Raw genomic sequence first — 19,378 nt, forward strand, 5'->3', positions numbered from 1 at the left:
ATTGTCTATGCCATCTTTACTACATAAATTGACCTCAGATCGTTTTCTATTGTATTATTAATAATGATAATAATTCAATAGAAAATAAGAATTTGAATTGATTTAAAATTGTGTATTAATTAATGTATCCTTCATGTATCGTATAATGCCCATACAACATGGCACTTTAGATACCAATTTCAAGTGTAGTTTTAATTGATAATTTATCATTAATATATTTTTTTCAGCATGTTTCCAAAATCAATAGACAATGTCATTATTAGACATTACAATTAATGTGGAATTTAATGTACACTGTAACGTTAACATATAAATATAATATATTAAAGTAGCATTAATCTTATTGACGGTTGTTGAAACACCTAAAAGATATTATCGATGTATGACCAATTCAAATACGCTATATTATTATGGATATAAAGTTTTTAAATACAAATAGCTGTTAGGTAATTTAAGTATATGATTGCTAAAATAAAGCACTAAATCTCACGTTTCCAACTTTTAAAGTTAACAATAAGCTGCCAGGTGCAATCTCAACCCTTCTTAACCGCAAGTCGTAACAGTATTTTAAATTTTTAAAACTTCCCTGCAACAAGCATGCATGTGTGTTTATTTACACATAATATATGCAATGTTTTATTTAAGTTTTATTATGACTTAACTAATTTGGAGAAATGTTGCTATAAATATAAGAATAGATTCAATGATAAATTTCTTTAAATATTATAAGCGTTAAACCTAGTCCCTAGATTAGAATACTAATGAAATATTAGCCAGTTCAGTTTGACCTTTAGACTGGATTTGACTGAAATATTTATTATTATTGTAACAGCTGTAGGACTGGGATCTTTTCAAGGTGGTGTGGTCAGTTTAAAGTTAAATATGGCATTTAAATCATATTTCAGCCAAATAACAAAAAAAAAAAATTGCCACGGATCTTTGATGATTTGATCTTATCTTTGAATTAAACTTATTAAAGTTTTATTCGTAATTATCTAATTTGGAGGAATCTTGCTATAAAGAACTACCAACAGATTCACTGATACAAAGAATTTTGATATTTTTTATGGCAGGTATAGTCAAGGTATTCAAAATATTTCAAGAAATTTACTAAGGGGCAAATTTTGCATCTCTTTAATATACAGTAAACCCTGTGTCACGAAACAAAAACAAGATTACGAGATTCGATCCTCGCACCTTTGAGTAAAACGCACTTATATAAATACTGAACCAGACAATGCGTACTATAACCAAAATTTTTTCCTTACAATTCTAATCGCTGATAGATAAAATATACGAGACTAAGCAAGCATCAAACCTGTCAGCTGATGGAGACCACGGCTAACCAATCACCAGGTCATGTGAATGCCACTGTAACAAAACAAATTAAATTTCATTAGTTTTTTATATCGTAAGAGATATTGAAAATAAATTAATATTCTGTTTACTAACAGAATGCCAGCAAAACGCGTTAGTAGTGGGTAGTAGTAATCTATGATGTGGTAGATACGTATGGTAATGTAACAGAAAATATTTTTTTTTATATGCTAAATTTTTTGACTGAACCAAGATTATTACAAAACATTAAATTCCATCAATTGTTATATTTTGTATCTGCTCTTACGGTGCAGAAAAACATCTTGATTACACCGGTACACATGTTTCAAGAACAGAAGGCTAATCACCTATTTGTTAGTAAAAAAACAGCAAAGGATGCAATCACGATGTAGGGTTGTTATTATTATTAAATCAAATATTTTATCCAGATCGGTTCGTATTAAAAATTATGCAGCAGGTGTTCGAAATTCAAACTCTCAACAAGCAGATGAAAGGTGTATTGTAACGAGTTATCGTATCATGAATAAATTATGCAGTCTCAGGGTCTTCAAGATCTCCAAGATAATTCCGGTACTTCATATTTACCGGTACATATATTTACAAAATGTTTATCAACCAAATTGTTATATTAATACCATTACATAGTATCTTACGATAAATGTGTCACCAATGAGTTTTTAACCGTAATTAACAATAGCAAAATATAGACTGTATTTTTATTTTTTACTAGGCTAAAATGCTTTTCCGGTAGAATACGACAGCGACCGGAGCCTCTGTAACGCGGCTTTGTAGGAACTTGTCGAGTCGTTTTTAGTGGGTTTTGTTCACCTAGTCTCTGAATAGCAGAGATTTTGGTGTCGGTCGAGTCCCACATACCCCTGCAACTTTTTAGGACAGGTGATACGCAAATGCAACGCAAATTAAAAAAAAAGTTTAAAATGATTTCGACTAAACGAAAAAAGACCATTTCGGACGTAACGTATACGTTTCTGTCCAACGGGCGATTTCACTATTTAATTAGTAAGAAGTAATTATAGTAAACTAATAACGGTTTTTAATATAAGCCCGTACATAATTGAAACGTAAAATTGCTATGTTTCTCTTGTTCTTGTGACAACTTGATTTATGTAAGTAAATAATTTACTATTATTACACATACTGGTGTGTAATATATTATATATATGAGGTTTAGTCAACGGTAGTTTAATTACTAGCGTTTAACCTGAGTTCCTAGATTCGATTACCAATGTAATATTAGCCTGTTCAGTTTTGAAATCTTGCCTTAAATTAAGTATTATTATTACAGCTGTAGGAGTGGGGCTTTTCTACGTAGTGTGATAAGTTAAAAAGTTAGTGTCTAGTTAGATATGGCAACTAAATCACGTCATTTCAGCCAAACTGCTATAAAAACAAGTCGTTTTTGATCTGTTATCATTGAATCAAAACGTATAAAAACTAGCTACAAATTTTATGATGAACGGTAGAAAGTAAGCACATATTTCAGTACTTACTAGCAAAATATAGCTAGAGCAGTGTTGGCCTTAGTGGCTTCAGCGTGCGACTCTCATACCTGAGGAGATCCACGGCTGTTCACCAATGGACTTTCTTTCTATGTGCGCATTTAACATTAGCTCGAACGGTGAAGGAAAACATCGTGAGGAAACCGACATGTCTTAAGCACAAAAAGTCGACGACGTGTTTCAGGCACTGGAGGCTGATCACCTACCTGCCTATTAGATTTAAAAATGGTCATGAAACAGATTCAGAAACCTGAGGCCAAGACCTAAAGAGGTTAGAGCGCCACTGATATTTTTTTAATAGCAAAATATTCAGAGCTGCGTAATTTTCATTACGTTGTCCGTAATTTTAGCGGAAATATAATTCCTAGCACAGTTTTAAATTATCCATTATACCCGACTGACATTTCTTTGTGAGAACCTGAAAAGTGGTAATTTTTAATTTTTTCCTTTCACATCTAAAGGGATTAATTTTGTTCTGAATTGTAATATTTTTAGCCATCGCTAGTATGGAAAATCATGATTAAGTTATTTAAAGAAAAATACTTTTTTACGGATTATAGTTATGTATTATTGTATTTAAACTTATAATTATTTAGACATAATTTTAAATTTAAACCGACGTTTCGCGTGCTTTACAGCGTGCGTGGTCACGGTGACAACGCACGCTGTAAAGCACGCGAATAATAAAAATAAAAAAGTGTTTTTCTTTAAATGTGTAAAAGTTATGTTAATAAAAGACAATACTATGATTAAGTTATTTCTAAAATCGGTATAACAGTGCATTTATATTCCTGAACTTAAATAAATTTCATTGCACACGGGATTAGGAAAATACTGACAGTAATTAAAAGATAATTTATTAAGTGAACATTTAGACATTATATTCCCTTTTTAATATATGTACAACCTATATCAGCTAACGCCCGCGCTTTCATGTGTCAACCACACTCATGAGCAATGACATCGGTGGCTGTCAACTGTCATGTGTACACAGGACCACACATTTGAGGCAGATCATCTGTTTTACCGTATCACTATTCTATGTATAGTGCTACTATGTCAAACCAAATCTTATTTAGATTATACAAACGTAAATATTTTGGTTATATACGCACTAATCATGAACGTAAAGATATTTAAATAATACACCAATCAAGGGTTAAATGAAATATGCCAGCTGTCAAACTCGCAACCTATTCTAAGGGTTAAGATTGATAAACGAGAGCGTCTGACTTCCGTACGTCTAAAACGTATTCTGACATATGGGAGTAAGCGTCTTTCGTTTTTGAATCACGCAAAGCACTACCACAATTTTTATATCACTCAGTAACGTGAAGCTAGTAATAATTTTTCATAACCGGGCCATTAGTTCACAAGATTCCCTACTCCCTGCAAACTCAAATGAAGATTGCTAGAGTGCCCTCACCCAACATGTTATTTTAGGTTTACCTAAAAAATATTTAGGTGCCGGCTTTTTCATATTAACCGTCACGCGTCACTTACTTCTTTTGGCGTAACAAGATAAAAATCTTTTCAAAAATATTATCTTTCGCCTTATTCTACGTTGGTAGAAAAAACGACACTAACAATAGAAAGAAACTAAAATGTTGACTATAGCTAATTTCAGGGTGCAGGTTTTTTGTAACGGTGTGCGCGCGCATCGTAAAAAAGTTTACTCTCATCAATTATCCCTAACGCGCCAAAAGAAGTATAGTTCAAATATTCATGAACTTCGTAATTTCAACGACGCATTTATAAGTCGCTCGCTAATACTGCGATATTTACCAATGTACATTTAACACTGCATTAAACGTATTGATGTGAAACATCTATAGCCGCACGAAAAACCGATTTCTGGCGTGGCGACGCATGCCGTGGCGACGCGTCGCCACGCTATATGATATACAGTCTGAATGCAGAAGTAAATTTCACATTAAAAACATTTAATGAAAATAATGTTTATTCAACAAATAGTCATCGTTATCTGGAAAAAAATTGTAATATTTAATTTTATCATTATGACATATTTAGTTCCTATCACAATCTATTCTTTTCTGCATATTACTTTTACAAAATAATGTCGATGTTCCACATCTGCCAGGCGTCCTGTGACAGCTCACATTTTTTTATAATCACTGTAGGCGTATTCAAGGCAGTCTAAGATTGTGTAAACAGGATAAATAGTCTCAGTTCGTGTTACCACCGACCGTGTATTTGCATACTTAGCGCGGTATCACGCGAGACTTCCTATTACCCTACACCGTTCGTCACACCTTAATGCCCGCAATAATACATATCTGTAATAACAGAGTAATAAATTGATAAAAACTACTGATTCCCAGTTTTTGAAAATAAGTCTAAAGCACATGTTGGTAAGTCTCAGGGTTTTACTTATACAATTGCGATCTTTATTCTATATAATTATGTTTTTTATTCAATTTATAGTACTATTAATGTGCTACAAATAAATTTATGAAAGGAAGCTCTTTAACTGATTTAAACAAACATGAAGAGGTATTAAAATTTACAGTTTCACACAATAACGTACACCCTGGGGTACGCACGACTTTCTGCTACTTTCGATATATATAACCCTTTTTTATGTAACAGGGGCAAACTAGCAACTAGGCTTACTTGTATAATACTCATCAGCAAGCAGCTGGTTCCACATTATGGTGGTGCGCGGCAAAAAATTCAGTTGTGGAACGATAGAGAGATTCTTATACGAAATTCCACTCAAATCTTCGAGAAGATTTGAGTGGAATTTCGTATTTTGTATCGACGTCCGATGGTGAAACTCAGTTGCAGGTAATAAACCGAAAACTCTCCAAGTAGACAAGGTAGAAGATGCAGAGTGACCTTATTATCAAAATTCTTAATATATATTTTTTTATAGAACAGCGGGCAAAGGGACGCTCACCTGATGTTAAGTGATACCGCCCATGAACACTTTCGATGCCAGAGCTCGCGAGTGCGTTGCCGGCGTTTTAAGTATTGGTAAAATCCGTTACACAATACCAAGAATGTTGTTATAAATGTATTGAAGATATATTAAAACATCGAGTACAATTTGAGAAGGTAAATAACCCGTTATCAGTAATAGTCAATACATAAGTAATAGGAAACGATAACTGCGCAATAAATCAAATGGTACTAGCTATTAAATCGTATCGTATTACAGATGCAAGTGGATAGGGCGCCTACAACTGAAATGCAAGCAACGAACTTTGCATGATATGTACATATTTATAAAATATAAATAATAGAAAACCTTTAAAATAAAACATACAACTATGTATACATTTTAAGGTAAAAGATTGAATGGGGATAGGGGTAAGAGAATGGGAAAATAGACAAAGGAGGTAACAGAGTGGTTCGGCATGGAAAGAGAAGCAAAGAATGCAGGTGAGCCAGTGAGAATGGTATAGCGAAGGACATGGTGACATTTCGAGGATGCCTTCGTTGAGAGGCAAAATTATTAGTTGTAATAGTAGTTAAAAAGTATGTGATACTAAAAGTGACTAATGCAGCAATAAAGGCCTATTGTATTTTATTTAGATTATATTATATATTAAATAAGCTTAAGGTATTTAAAGAAAAACACTTTTTTAACGGATTGAAGTTATGCATTATTGTAAACTTATAATTATTTAAACATAATTTTAAATTGAACCGACGTTTCGCGTGCTTTACTGCGTGCGTGGTCACGGTGACTTTAAAATTATGTTTTAAAGTCACCGTGACCGTGATTAAAAGACAATACTAAGCTTAAAATACTTTAAAGTCTCATACCGCTCCATTTACTCCCTGTTTTTTTTAAAAAGGTACTTCCACAATACACGTTATACATGTAATAAAAAGCTAAATAAAATGTATACCAGCCATATTTTGGAATTCGCCAGTGATACAAAACTGGTTTACTTTTATAAATATAGCGGTTAGTGTGAATTTCTAAATTAAATACCTAAAGCGACTCAGAAATGTTAATTAATTAACAACCCTTTCATGATAATGAAGTCTTCAACAGGCATGCGACCTTTTTGCTTTTAACATATTAAATTTTTAACATGTCATGATAATCCAAGAATCATTATATAATTATATAATGATTCTTGGAAAACAAAAGTTGATAATAATATGTAAATATATATTTATTGGAGCTGCATATAAACAATCTATATTTTTGTAATAGCGATTCAGAATCTGTATGTAAATTCGATAAATAAGTAGTGTTTCAATAACAGTTGCGCAGGAGTGGTATTGCGTACCAAAACTCAATATTGAAAGCGGGATCATAGTCGTTACCCAGGGTTGAATCGTAAAGAAAACAGGCGAGTTTCGTTAAATCGGTTATGTCTTCATTGTCGTATCTTTACTCTAATCCGTTTGCTGACCAATCGCAATAAGAGACTTGTGAATTTGGTGGTTTGCGACGATCTAACCTAAATGTTGTTATTAATTGAAATAGTCCTGAAATTTTGGTTCAAACAAACGTTTCATATTAGTATAATTATTACAGCTCGTCGGGCCCTGTAAGTCAACTAATTTGATTATTACAAGAATCTTCAAGTAAATAAACAGGGTAATTAATGTGCATTCTTGACTTTATAAGTTATAGTTTGTTACTTAATTGTTCAGTATGTGTTTTTACAACTAGTTTCATAATAAACGATATCTCGTGTAATCGTTATGTGATACTAAAAAGATAATTATTTTATAAGAATAATGGCGTGTTCACTGAGCCAATGTATGGTAAGATTTGTTTTTCAGGTTATTGAAAATAACTACGTTCCATTATGCATTTTATAGCTTTGTTAATGTAGCGGTTTCAGTTTTTATAGAGAGCGGTATGATGTTACAATAACACATTTAGAGGCAGCAAATAAGTGGTATTTGAAAAACGAGCTCACATTATTTATTGATATATATAATAGACTTTTTATCGGAGACAACATTATTATTTATTTTTTTCGTAGATTGTTTTTTTTCTTCCACTTTTGCATGTCCGTTTGCCAGGTGGGAAAGGCCTCCTCCAATTTTCTCCATTCTGGCCTTTCTATGGCCACTCTACCCCATGTTGTTTCCGCGACTTGTTTAATGTCGTCGTCCCGCCTTTTTTGTGGTCTACCTCTCTTTCTCTTTCCATCTCTTGGGTACCATTGTGTGATTATTCTACTCCATTTATCTTTTCCCCTGATCATTTATTGATATACATAGGAATAAATGCTATCGAGGTATTGGCCACATATATAATATTAGATGACGTGGCAATTAGTTTTGTCGTATAAAGATTTTATTAGTGTACTTATGATTGCCATATTGCTATAAAATTAAGGACTGTAAGGCAGTTTCATAATGTACGCATAAGTTTTACATAAGTTCCAAATAAGCTATTTAGTACTTATTGGTAGGATAAACAGTATTGCGTTTCACGACTGTCAGATAGCGCTATTCGTCATCAAAAGCGATGTTTCATATTCGGAACTTTTATCTTCCGAATAATTTATGTCTTGCACAGCTATTTGGTACTTTACCCATACATTGTGAAACAGACCCTAAGTATTATCTTTAATAGTTTACGACATATCATTCTCAGATATATACAAAATTCATTATAAAAACACGCTCAATATTTTTCGGAGAAGGTTTCAAACCTTAACAAGCATTACTAAAAGTATTTAATTTTCCATTTTAAATTAGTTTTCTGTTGATGACCAGGAACAAATTTGTATAATGTATAATATAAATAGCTGCATTTCCACAGTTCCCATCACAACTCAGTTCAATATATTATAAGATACAAGCCACAATATCACTCTTTACAATTCGTTGTATATACCCCAGTATTATCATCCAAACAGAATTTATATATGTAGTAGGTACATCAAGTGAGCAAGCAGGCCCTGGTTAACTAAAACAGGCACTCGAATGACTCTTAGGGACGATGGCCCAAACGTTTCACGCATTCATTGTTCCCTTTAATAACAATGAACAATGATTCCAATGTTTAACGGTGAGTGTTATTGCATATTATTTAATGTGTGATTTTTGTACGGTACTGTTCATGTTACAGTTTAACTTGGGACTTCCGTTTCATTTTAAAACGTACAACTGAAAATGTCTACTACGAATGACTTGGCAAAATGCTTAATTTTTTATGGCTTTCGTATCAACTAAATAAGGGTTAGGGTTGCCTGGAAGAGACCGCTTGTTAGCGATAAGGCCGCCCATTGCATCCCTTGTAATTTTTATGTATTGTGTTATTTGTGTTTCTTTGCAACGAAGTGTGAATAAATAAATAACACTTGTTAACGCGTGGCCAGTAACTAAGCAAAAGTTATTCGTTGGGAAAACCTATAAAAAAAAACGATAGGTACGTTTCAAAAAGAGTCATATGAAATATGTTTTAACGTCATGTTTTTGGCAATTTCAAGATAAATTTCATCCAAATGAAAGCTTCAAAAGCCCCATTGCCAAGTGCCTTGCTCTTGAAAACCAGAATTGCGTGTAATTTGCCCTTGTCTCTATTTCACCAGTTCTCTGATAGGTATTAGCGCGCGTGGCTGATTCCTTTAAATCCCTTGAAATGCCCTTAAAAGGGGAAATGCCTTTGAATTGCAGGTGCATCGCTGGCAGCAGACAAATGCGAACTCTAGCCTTACTCTAGACAAACAAGTACTTATTATAATAGTATTAGCTGTATATTAAACAAAAAATTGCAAAAAATAATATATCCATTTTTGATCAGCAAAGTTTTAATGATAATTTACATTTATCACATTTAGGCTAATGATTCCAAGCAGAACACTTGAATGTTGATGTAAATAAATTATTATATGATTTCTCATTCCTAGCGGAAAAAAAAATTCTGTTACCATTTCAAAATATGTTGTACGTATATCAAATTATATATTACGTGCATCAACGGGATCGCATTGAAATACCTTAAATATCTTCGAGATATTATTCTACCTATTTATAGATACAGCAGGTCTTGCTGTTTTGTTTCTTACAGCACGGAAATTTCATAAATATGAATTACCGCTGATTTACAACCATTTTAAGTATGCCTCAGATTTCAGTCTCTATTTTATGATCATTTGTGAATCTAATAGGCAATTAGGTCATATTCCTGTGCCTGACATACGTCGTCGTATTGTGCTAAAGCAAGCCGGTTTGATGTTTTCCTTCGCCGTTTAAGTGAGTGTTAAATGCACACATAGAAAGAAAGTCCATTTGTACACAGCCGGGGATCGAACCTACGACTTCAGGAAAGAGAGTCAAACGCTGAAGCCATGAGGCAGATACTGCTCATAATACGATATGTTACACTTTCGTTTGCTGAATTATAATCCACCAATAACTAAAGTTCGCAACTTCATATTTAGGCTCTGTTTCACAATGTATGGATAAAGTACCAAATAGCTATGCAACACATAAATTAATTGAAAGATTAAAGTTCCAAATAAGATACTTCGCGTTTCATGACTAATAGAGCTATCTGACAGTCGTGAAACGCAAAAATACTGTTTATCCTACCAATAAGTACTAAATAGCTTATTTGGAACTTATCCGGACATTGTGAAAGAGGCCCTTAATCAAGAAAACTGAAATACCCTAAGTTCCGAAAATGTTAGATAAACATTATATTCCTTAGTATATAATACGGAGTGCTTGAGCCCATTACAAATTATGTACTATAATATGATCTGCATATACTCTCTTTCGAATAACCTCTAATGATAGAAACCGCAATAAAATTCGTTGTATTATATAAAGCGCCCACAGCGACTGTGATTTATATTATGTATAGTAAAGATTACGAGCCGTTTAAAACGAATAAAATATTGGCCTAAACAATGTTTAATCACGTGCGGGGGTTCAGGTCAACATCCTAACCACGTGTTAACCTCATTTATTACACAATTTGGACCAAAGCAATTATTTTACTAAGCGTGCAGGATGGGGTTTATTTATTAGAGTTTTACGAACATGTGCAAAATGAAACGAAGCTTTCTATGAAATTATTTTTTTATTATATTGGTAAGTACACGTTAGTATTCAACAACAATAATAATAAATATTTGGGAGGTCTAAATTTTCATACAAATCTATTTAGGTATAACTGTGATGTACAGTAGAGTTTATATATTTATATAAGCTTTTCTTAAAAATTTTAGAGACTTTGATACGAAAATGCACAATTTTTTTAAAAAAAGTTTTGAGGTTTACAATGATGCTTAAAATGTATGAACGATGCGGTATGAAGTGCCGAACCAGCTATACAACTACAAAGATGGAGAGGCTGGAAGATATACTTCTTCTTCTGAGGAAGTAGTCTCAGTCAGTTGCGAAGCGGCTCTCAATCTAACAATATATATATTATATTTATATGCAGAATAAATATATATAATCTCTATATATAATATATCTAAGACCTATTTGTTTTTAGGTCTACCTCGTGAGTTGAAAGTGAGCTCACAAGATCTGAGTTCAAAAGATCTAAGTATTATGGAGCACTTCCATCGCATTACAAATGTAAGATATGATCATTATGAGTAAATATATAAATAAATAAATAAACTAACTAAAAAAATGGTAAGGTCATTGAAATATTTAATAGAGATCAATGTAACACACACACAGGCAAAAGCAATACAGTAAACATCTTGAGGACTAATACAAAATCCCTCGAAAATTTATAGTGGCTAGGCTGCCTATGGCATTTCATTATTCTTATATGTAATAGACATAATGACTTTAAAAATAATAATGAAATTTGGTTGGTTTCGAATAGAGAGCATCATGTATAATAATGAGTTCATTTCGTAATTACATCTCAATATGGTGTGACTTCCTGTGTTATTAGTTCACAGTCAATTGGAAGGTACATTGTAACTGTTCATTTGTATGAATGTGACTATTGTTTAACTGTAGACTTAAATCTCCCTCTCTCTCTATAGTAAAACATAAAGTCCCTCTCATCTGTACCCTTAGGGTGATTTAGAGTTAAGATTAAGGACTATGTACGACTCCGGTATGTCAAAAATGTATCAGGTGAGGTGCCAAGTATGACATGCAGAAGTCATACTTATACGCTATTCCTCTACCAAGAATTTTACGGTTAACCCAATAGAGGTACAACGCTTGGTCCTGGCATCAAATGTTCAGATCTGTTTCGTAATTATTTGCTTTTTCTAATAGGTAAGTGGGGAGTCACTAATCTGTGACACACGCTGAGGCATGCCGGTTTCCTCACAAGGTTAAGTTCGCACATTTACTGAGAAATTGTTGTTGCACGTCAAGGATTCGAATCTATGGCCTCAAGGATGAGTCGCAATCTCTAGCCACTAGTCCAACTAATATCTACAACCACATCATCAAACTACGCAACACAATTGCGTTTCACTAATGTATAGCAAATTATGGGAAGGAAGGAAACATGACACATTTAAAGCTATGTAGTATGGTCAAAACATAGTAACAATATTACTCCACAGGAATACCACATTACTAAACCACAATGCACCATTGCGGAAAAGTTTAAGTTTCGCAGGAGTTTTGACAAGGGCTTTCTTTTGAAGTCTTAACATTTTATGAGACCATCGGCAAATCGCTCGATCTAACCAACCAACTAGATTAGTTCTTCTTGCTTTACAATGCCTATAAAGTTCCGCTGTTTGGCCCCCTATGGATAATCTGGAACGTTTACTCGTTAGAAATCTGAAAAATAATATGGATGTACAACTAGTAAAATTCAAGTTATCACTTTCAACTTTTCATTCCCAACACTCACTTAAATTTGGATTTATAGAATACAATTTATAGAATACAATTACAACTCAGTAATTGTAATTCATTACAACTTAAAATTAATAATATAATTGGGCATTTAAAGTCAGTTATGAATTATGCACAAAATGAGCGCGTGATTGCAGACCGCTGGCAGTTTGGCCGATAACGGAGACACATCCTCGTCCGGTATACGTATCATTGTTGTTAGGAGCCCGTAAAAGTCCGGTGTAAAATATTTTGTGGCAAAAATATTGACGATTGTGGTATAAATATTATCATGGTCACGTGACAAGCGTGACCTGATACCATTCCCATGATTTAAACGGGTCTCCAGCAAGGTAGTTGTCTCGGAGCGCTGACTTTCATACTGTTTCGTTTTGGTTTTCATTTTAGAAGCGATATCACACCGAATTCAAGGCATATAAAAGAATTTACTGTTAATGACGTGAATGATAAGATTAAAGATCACTTGACAATGGATATCTCAGCCCAAACTTGTGGTCTCAAAACAAATCATACTCAATCAGTAAACGAATAAAGTAACTAAAATTCAAAGGATGTTCTACGCAAAGCATGGACCCTTATATTTGTAATAATAAAACTTACCACTCAGGTAAACACAGGTGCCTTTATAAATTACTGCAACGATTTGGGGTCTCGCAAAAAAATCAAAATAACGCAGCTGGCATCGAATATTCGCATTTGGACACGACCGTTTCATAATTATATTAGATTGTCTGTCGTGAGATATTTGTAAGAAAATCGTTGTAATTGTGAGAATAAGCTAGTATAGATAGTAAAATGGTTGAAATTGATTTTATGATTTGTGAGAAACCGTAATAATAGTAAGTAACGTTGATTACCTCGACTAATAAAAATTACAACAAAATGGAACACCTCCACCGAAGCATACATCGCATCAGCTGGATCCAAATAGAGACAACAAAAAGAGTCTTTTAAGAATCAGGACGACACGAAAGGTTATTTAGTAGTCGTGGTTGTTGAACGTACGGGGGTGGACCGGCATCAGAAGCGCCAAGGATCTTTTAAGACTAGCGCAAGATACCTGGCAATTCAAGTCCTTAACCTTTAGTAATAAAGCAGCACGAGAAGGAGAAGAAAATGATGATTAAAGCTAATATTGATTCCCTACTGTCTTATACAAGAAACATTAACTATCCCTAAATGAAAATATACATTTATATAAAACAGAACTTCTGCACAGCGATTCAATAAAGTTAACAAATTAAATAACAGTCAAAAAGTTTTAGGGATTAGGTCACTTATCCGTTAGGTTTATTATTATTGCTTACCATATTAAACTTACCCATTGGGTGGCGTTATGTCAACCAAATATTTAATTCGACGTTATGGACGATAATCGATTTGACTACCGTTTGGGAAGTCGTAAAAAATGGGCACAGTAATCAAACAAGCTTCAATATTTATCGCTCTAATTATATATTTAGCTTAGTTATTAAGCTAGTTTTAGTTTCATCATCGGACGTCAAGGCAGAATACGAAACTTCAACAGTATCACCTCAACGTCTGTCGTTTCGCAACTGAGCGTTTTTTTGTAGTTTTTTCCGCGTAGCGTGGTGGTGCGCGAAAAAACCAGTGTAAAACCAGCTGCTGAAATAATTCCAAACTAATTCGACTTAGGGTCTAAAGTATGAGCGTACCAATTCCTAAAACGCCGGCAACGCAATGGCGAGCCCTCCCTATGAGATGGGCCTCCTCCCCGTTTGCCCGTTAGTTTGTTTTGTATGTTTTCTATAAAAAAAAAATTATTATTATTGTTTTTATGAAGCAAACAAGCTCATCCGATGTTAGGAGATACCACCGCCTATATTATTGCCAGAAAGTACACGAGTGCGCTGGTTTGAGATTTACTTTCTTCTTGAAGGTCTTTAACTCGTATTGTTTCGGAAATACTTCGATAGACAGCTGTCTCCGTATAGTTGCGCTGCATGAGAGTCTAAACAATTTAATTGTAGAAATACACAAAAATTTAATACAACTTAATTAGCTACATCCAATATTTAGTTAATCGATAGTATAAATATATTTAAATCTAGAAGTAATATACTTGCGAGAACCTTGGGCTATTATGACACATAAAACTTCTCAGTATAAGATGTACATTATTACATTCACACCTTAACGTTATACACCGTAACAAATGTCTATCTAATCTCTATTAATACGTTTGGGTAACCCATAATAAATTCTCTATGGTTGCCATTTCGAAACTGTAGAAAAAAAGATACAAAAAAGCGACGCGTGCGCACCTGTTCCATTCACGGACAGACATCTGCCTCTGCCATGATAAGAGTTTTACATTATGCTAATGACAGCGTTTTTAGGCCTTACATTACCAGAGATTATACATGGTATAATTTAAATTTTGATTTGGAGACCAGCCGGCAATTACGGTGAAGCTAGTAGAGATAAAAGCCCACTTAAAACATAATGATTAGTTTTATTTGTATTAAGTAGAACTCGTATATTTTAATGCTTTTAAAAGCATTCATCTAGATACGCAATAATACATTAAATTTTGTGTATGTGCATATTAATATATTATCTATAAATATACTATGAAGTATGGGTGATTTTCAAGCAAAGCTATGGAAAATATTATACATGACAATAATTGTTATATATATATATATTGTTATATCACATATATTGAAAAAATAAAAATAAATTTGGTTAAACCCATAGTATTTGAAATTGGTTATTAGTCATGAATGATAGAGCAATACTATAATGTTGACATTGATCTTACGTTAATGACGCATGCGTCGGTTCCTTCTCGGAAACCAAGTAACGGATCTACATTCACGGCGTCATTTGGCAAGTGGCGGTGTTCGGAATGTAGTCATTTATTGTATAACGTTTGGTTTTCGGAAGTGTGATACTATACTTGAAACGTATTTACTTTTGTTTAACCATCATTTTGATTTAGACGTATGTATATATTTTTCATAAAAAATATATCTGTATATATATATGTATATAAAATTCTAATTCTTTAGACAACATTTTTTGTTTTAATTTTTTATGATACAGCATTCAGAAATACCCGCAACCCTTAATTTTCATCTCCCTCAACAATCAACCTCTTTTTTATTTGTTAGTTAAGAACTTATAATGTAAACTTTGAGGTTATATAGAGAAAATTGTTCCATGTTGTATGTTCTAAAACGGTAGGCTAGGCATTAAGGAGAAACTAGATACGCGGGGCATCTTAAGTATAATTTATTTATTTATTTAAGTAAATACAATTTTTAAAAAAGGCTGTCAAAAATTGTAAAGCTGCGACAGCTGTCTTTTAAACCCTCTTCGTATCATATAAAAATGTATACATTTGTATTACAAAAAATATAATAAGCCTACTATATTTTTTTATTCTCTGACGTCACTGACCATTCATGTAACTTTAAGGTGAGATGATACAAAACAGATGATTCATAAGAAGAAATTCCTTACCCTACTGACTCACGAGTGAAATATTCAAATGATAAGATCACCTGTTTATGACTTGTAATTAACTTTTCTGTTACAGATTAGCTGATGATATTTGTTTACATTTAACATCGGCGTAGACGATTTTATAGATTACTTGATAAGGGCTAATAACTATCCGTACTACACTATTTGATAGTAAATATTATTTGAGAATCCTTCATTTTAAGTTATCTATATGAATCAATTATATAATATTTTATTACAAAGTTCTGTAAGTTTAGCCAAATTACATGATAACAATGTTATATCAGCAATTGAATGCATGAGTCATTTATATATAATTGTATTTTTTTACTATGATATACAACAAATCTAAATTCCCCAAAAGTTACACACATATATTTAAATATATTCAATATGAAGCCGGGGGCAGTCCGAGAATAGTTTAAAAAATATAGCTAGTCCTTAATTATATTTTAATTATAATATTTGATAGCAGTTTAACACTATAGTACATTGGTTTCAATCTCAATTAAATTCTATTAAAATAATTACCGAACACCTTGCGTGAATGTAAAGCTAGCGGAACAATACAAAATGTGTTTGAAACGTAGAATTACCATAACTTACATTGGATATTTTGGTGTTATTTACTTAGATTTATCAGTGGAATAACTTAAGGTTTTATATTTAAATTACAGTTGACAGCTAAAACAGATGATGCGTCTTGAAAATTAACGCCCGGATTCTATTCAATTTACTTCTTTACCTATTATAAATTATTTAATTATTCATTGCAGAAGTAACATAGCAGGTCTTTTATAGTACAATAAAATCGTTTAGGACGACATCGTTTAGAACAACATACCGGTTATATCCAAAATCAAAGGTCCCGTCTGAATTCTATTGTATCAGGTTTTTAATACGTCATCGGCTGTAACGACTATCGGTTTTTACGACCAAATATGAGTAGTTTCTTCGATGTCGTTTTAACTGATATTGACCGTATTGGCTTTCCCTTAGTGAAAGAGTTTCCGAGTATTTATAAATGCTGCTCTGCTTAATAATTTATATCATTACAAACTTCATTTCAGGTGAGGTGCAGCATGCAACTTTAGGGATAGTAAGATGTAAAAGTGAATTGAGTTATAATATATTTTATAATATACATAATATGTATATTATAAAATATTTGTCTTTGACCTTAGTATATATTATATACTAAGGTCAAAGTTTACATTAAAAAATACCTAGTATTTTTTATATAAACATTGGTTTACATGTTTTGTTTGTAAATCGCGTGGTATGAAAACAGCTGTTGCTAGACAAATAGCTGACAATTTATAAGATAAACTTTTTGCCACAATACCTGCTATAGTAAAATAATTTGTGGGATCGAAAAGACGATACAAGATAGTCAGGCTATGTAGACTACGTAGGCTTACATTTTGCAGGTAGGTTATACTTTTCTTTTTTCTCTGTAGCGGTAAATTGCCGTTCGGCATCAATGCACCACTTTATCGAACGTGTTGTGAATCAATACCCTGATGTTGCATTTCAATTGTAGTCACCTGCCTTGGTACTTGAGGTTTTGCTTAGTCGCTTTCAAGTACTATTTTACATGTTCCTACACAATTTATATACTACTATGCCGTATCCAGGTAACGGTCAATTAATCATTTAGAAAATATTTTATTTTCGCAATAGATACAACTTGCAAGGTCTCGCCTCAAGTTTCTTACATCAGCGAGAAATTAAATCAAGTTTAATTTACGTTTTAAATGTTAGATCTTAAATCGTACTATTCATTATTTATTTATGTTTAAGTGTTACACTTTCGCTGTAAATTAAAAAGTTAAATTTTGTTATTTATAAAGGCAGTCCCTCTATGAGATCTTAGAAAACAACGCATTTTGAAAATGGGCATTGTGACAATATTGAAGAAACAGTAATATAAGTTACTTGAAGATCTCCGATCCTAGTTGATTTTATAAATGCGTAGGTGACTTGATCTTGATCAACATGAATTTCAACAATCAAACAAGAAAAATATTTTTAATTAAGCATATAAATTCAAATAACTAGACTTAACTCATTTACAGAGAGTTTGTAATAGTCCCGTTTTAGAGAACCTATTTCATCTATTTACCTTTTTTTACATTTAAAAATAACATGTTATCAGATTATGTTTAAAGCTAGCATTTAAACAATAGTATAAATACGCCTTGCACCCGTACAGCCATCCCCTAAAATAAGTAATAAAATTCGCCTTACCCCGCATACTTGGCCGGGCCTGTGCGGTACCCGTTGTAAATTCCCCGTTCTGCGAAGTGCGACACATTGAGTAAGGGCGGTTGCTTTCAGATCGAATATCCTACGCTATAATACCCTCGCCGATGCACGACAACGGATAAATATATAAAAACTTATCAATTATACAACGGATACAATTATTTTATAGATATTTTCATTGAAACTTACCAGCAAAAAGATCGCCAAATATAATTTTATCGATCACAACAACTTTATATTTTAAATACAAAACATAACATAAAATTCAGTCGAAATCCCCTCAACACACACAGCGAACTTGTTTCAAACACAAATGTATCATCCACGAACTGTTAATTAATTTTTAAAATTCCAAAACATAACAAAAATTCTTGTTAAAAAATAATCAAAGTCCAAACTAACACACAACCGGCAATATGAAAACACGCGAAAGAACTAAAATATAGTTTCGTTTATCATTACTCGTTATTCTCACTCACCTCTCTGGACTCTGACTCATTATCTAACTCAACGATCAATGATTACCATTCACCGTTCCCTGTTCCCACAGTGACAGTTAACAATTGACAATGTCATAACTTCGTATACAGACTGCCGATACAGACATGTATGGAAAATTATCTTCTATGTAAAGCAATAATTAGGTTAGAATAATCATAAAATTAAAAAAAAGCTTGGAATAACATTTGGTCATGTGATGATTGCTATACAAGTAATTCTTTTGATATTTAGCCTAGTGGTCTCCAGAAAGTTATTTTGTCCCAAAGCCTCTAGAGGATTGAATTATTTTCTATTGTCCCATTCAATTTTTGTTTAGAACTAGAATCGAAAAGGCTACTGGTTATAGGAATGAGGAAAATACTAAATAAATGTCAAGAATTTAGTAGGGCACCATATTATATGGGCATCGAGACCTACATGAATAAATTATTTTTGATTGATTGACTGATTCTTGACTA

The 19,378-nt window shown here is 32.8% G+C and overlaps 1 protein-coding gene across 2 annotated transcripts in view; it reads right to left on the reverse strand.

The window, feature by feature from the left end:
- Positions 1–18,842, reverse strand: part of LOC110994298 (myosin-I heavy chain) — a 75,096-nt gene extending 56,254 nt beyond the window's left edge. For both annotated transcript variants that reach the window (XM_045630027.1, XM_022260849.2), the window contains exons 1-2: positions 18,609–18,842; positions 1,319–1,371 (exon numbers count right to left, since the gene is read on the reverse strand). The gene's annotated coding sequence lies outside the window, so the exon portion shown is untranslated. The remainder of the gene's footprint in view (positions 1–1,318; positions 1,372–18,608) is intronic.
- Between the last annotated feature and the right edge of the window lie 536 nt (positions 18,843–19,378).

Source organism: Pieris rapae, chromosome 11 (genome assembly GCF_905147795.1).
Source record: "Pieris rapae chromosome 11, ilPieRapa1.1, whole genome shotgun sequence".
Lineage (NCBI taxonomy): Eukaryota > Metazoa > Arthropoda > Insecta > Lepidoptera > Pieridae > Pieris > Pieris rapae.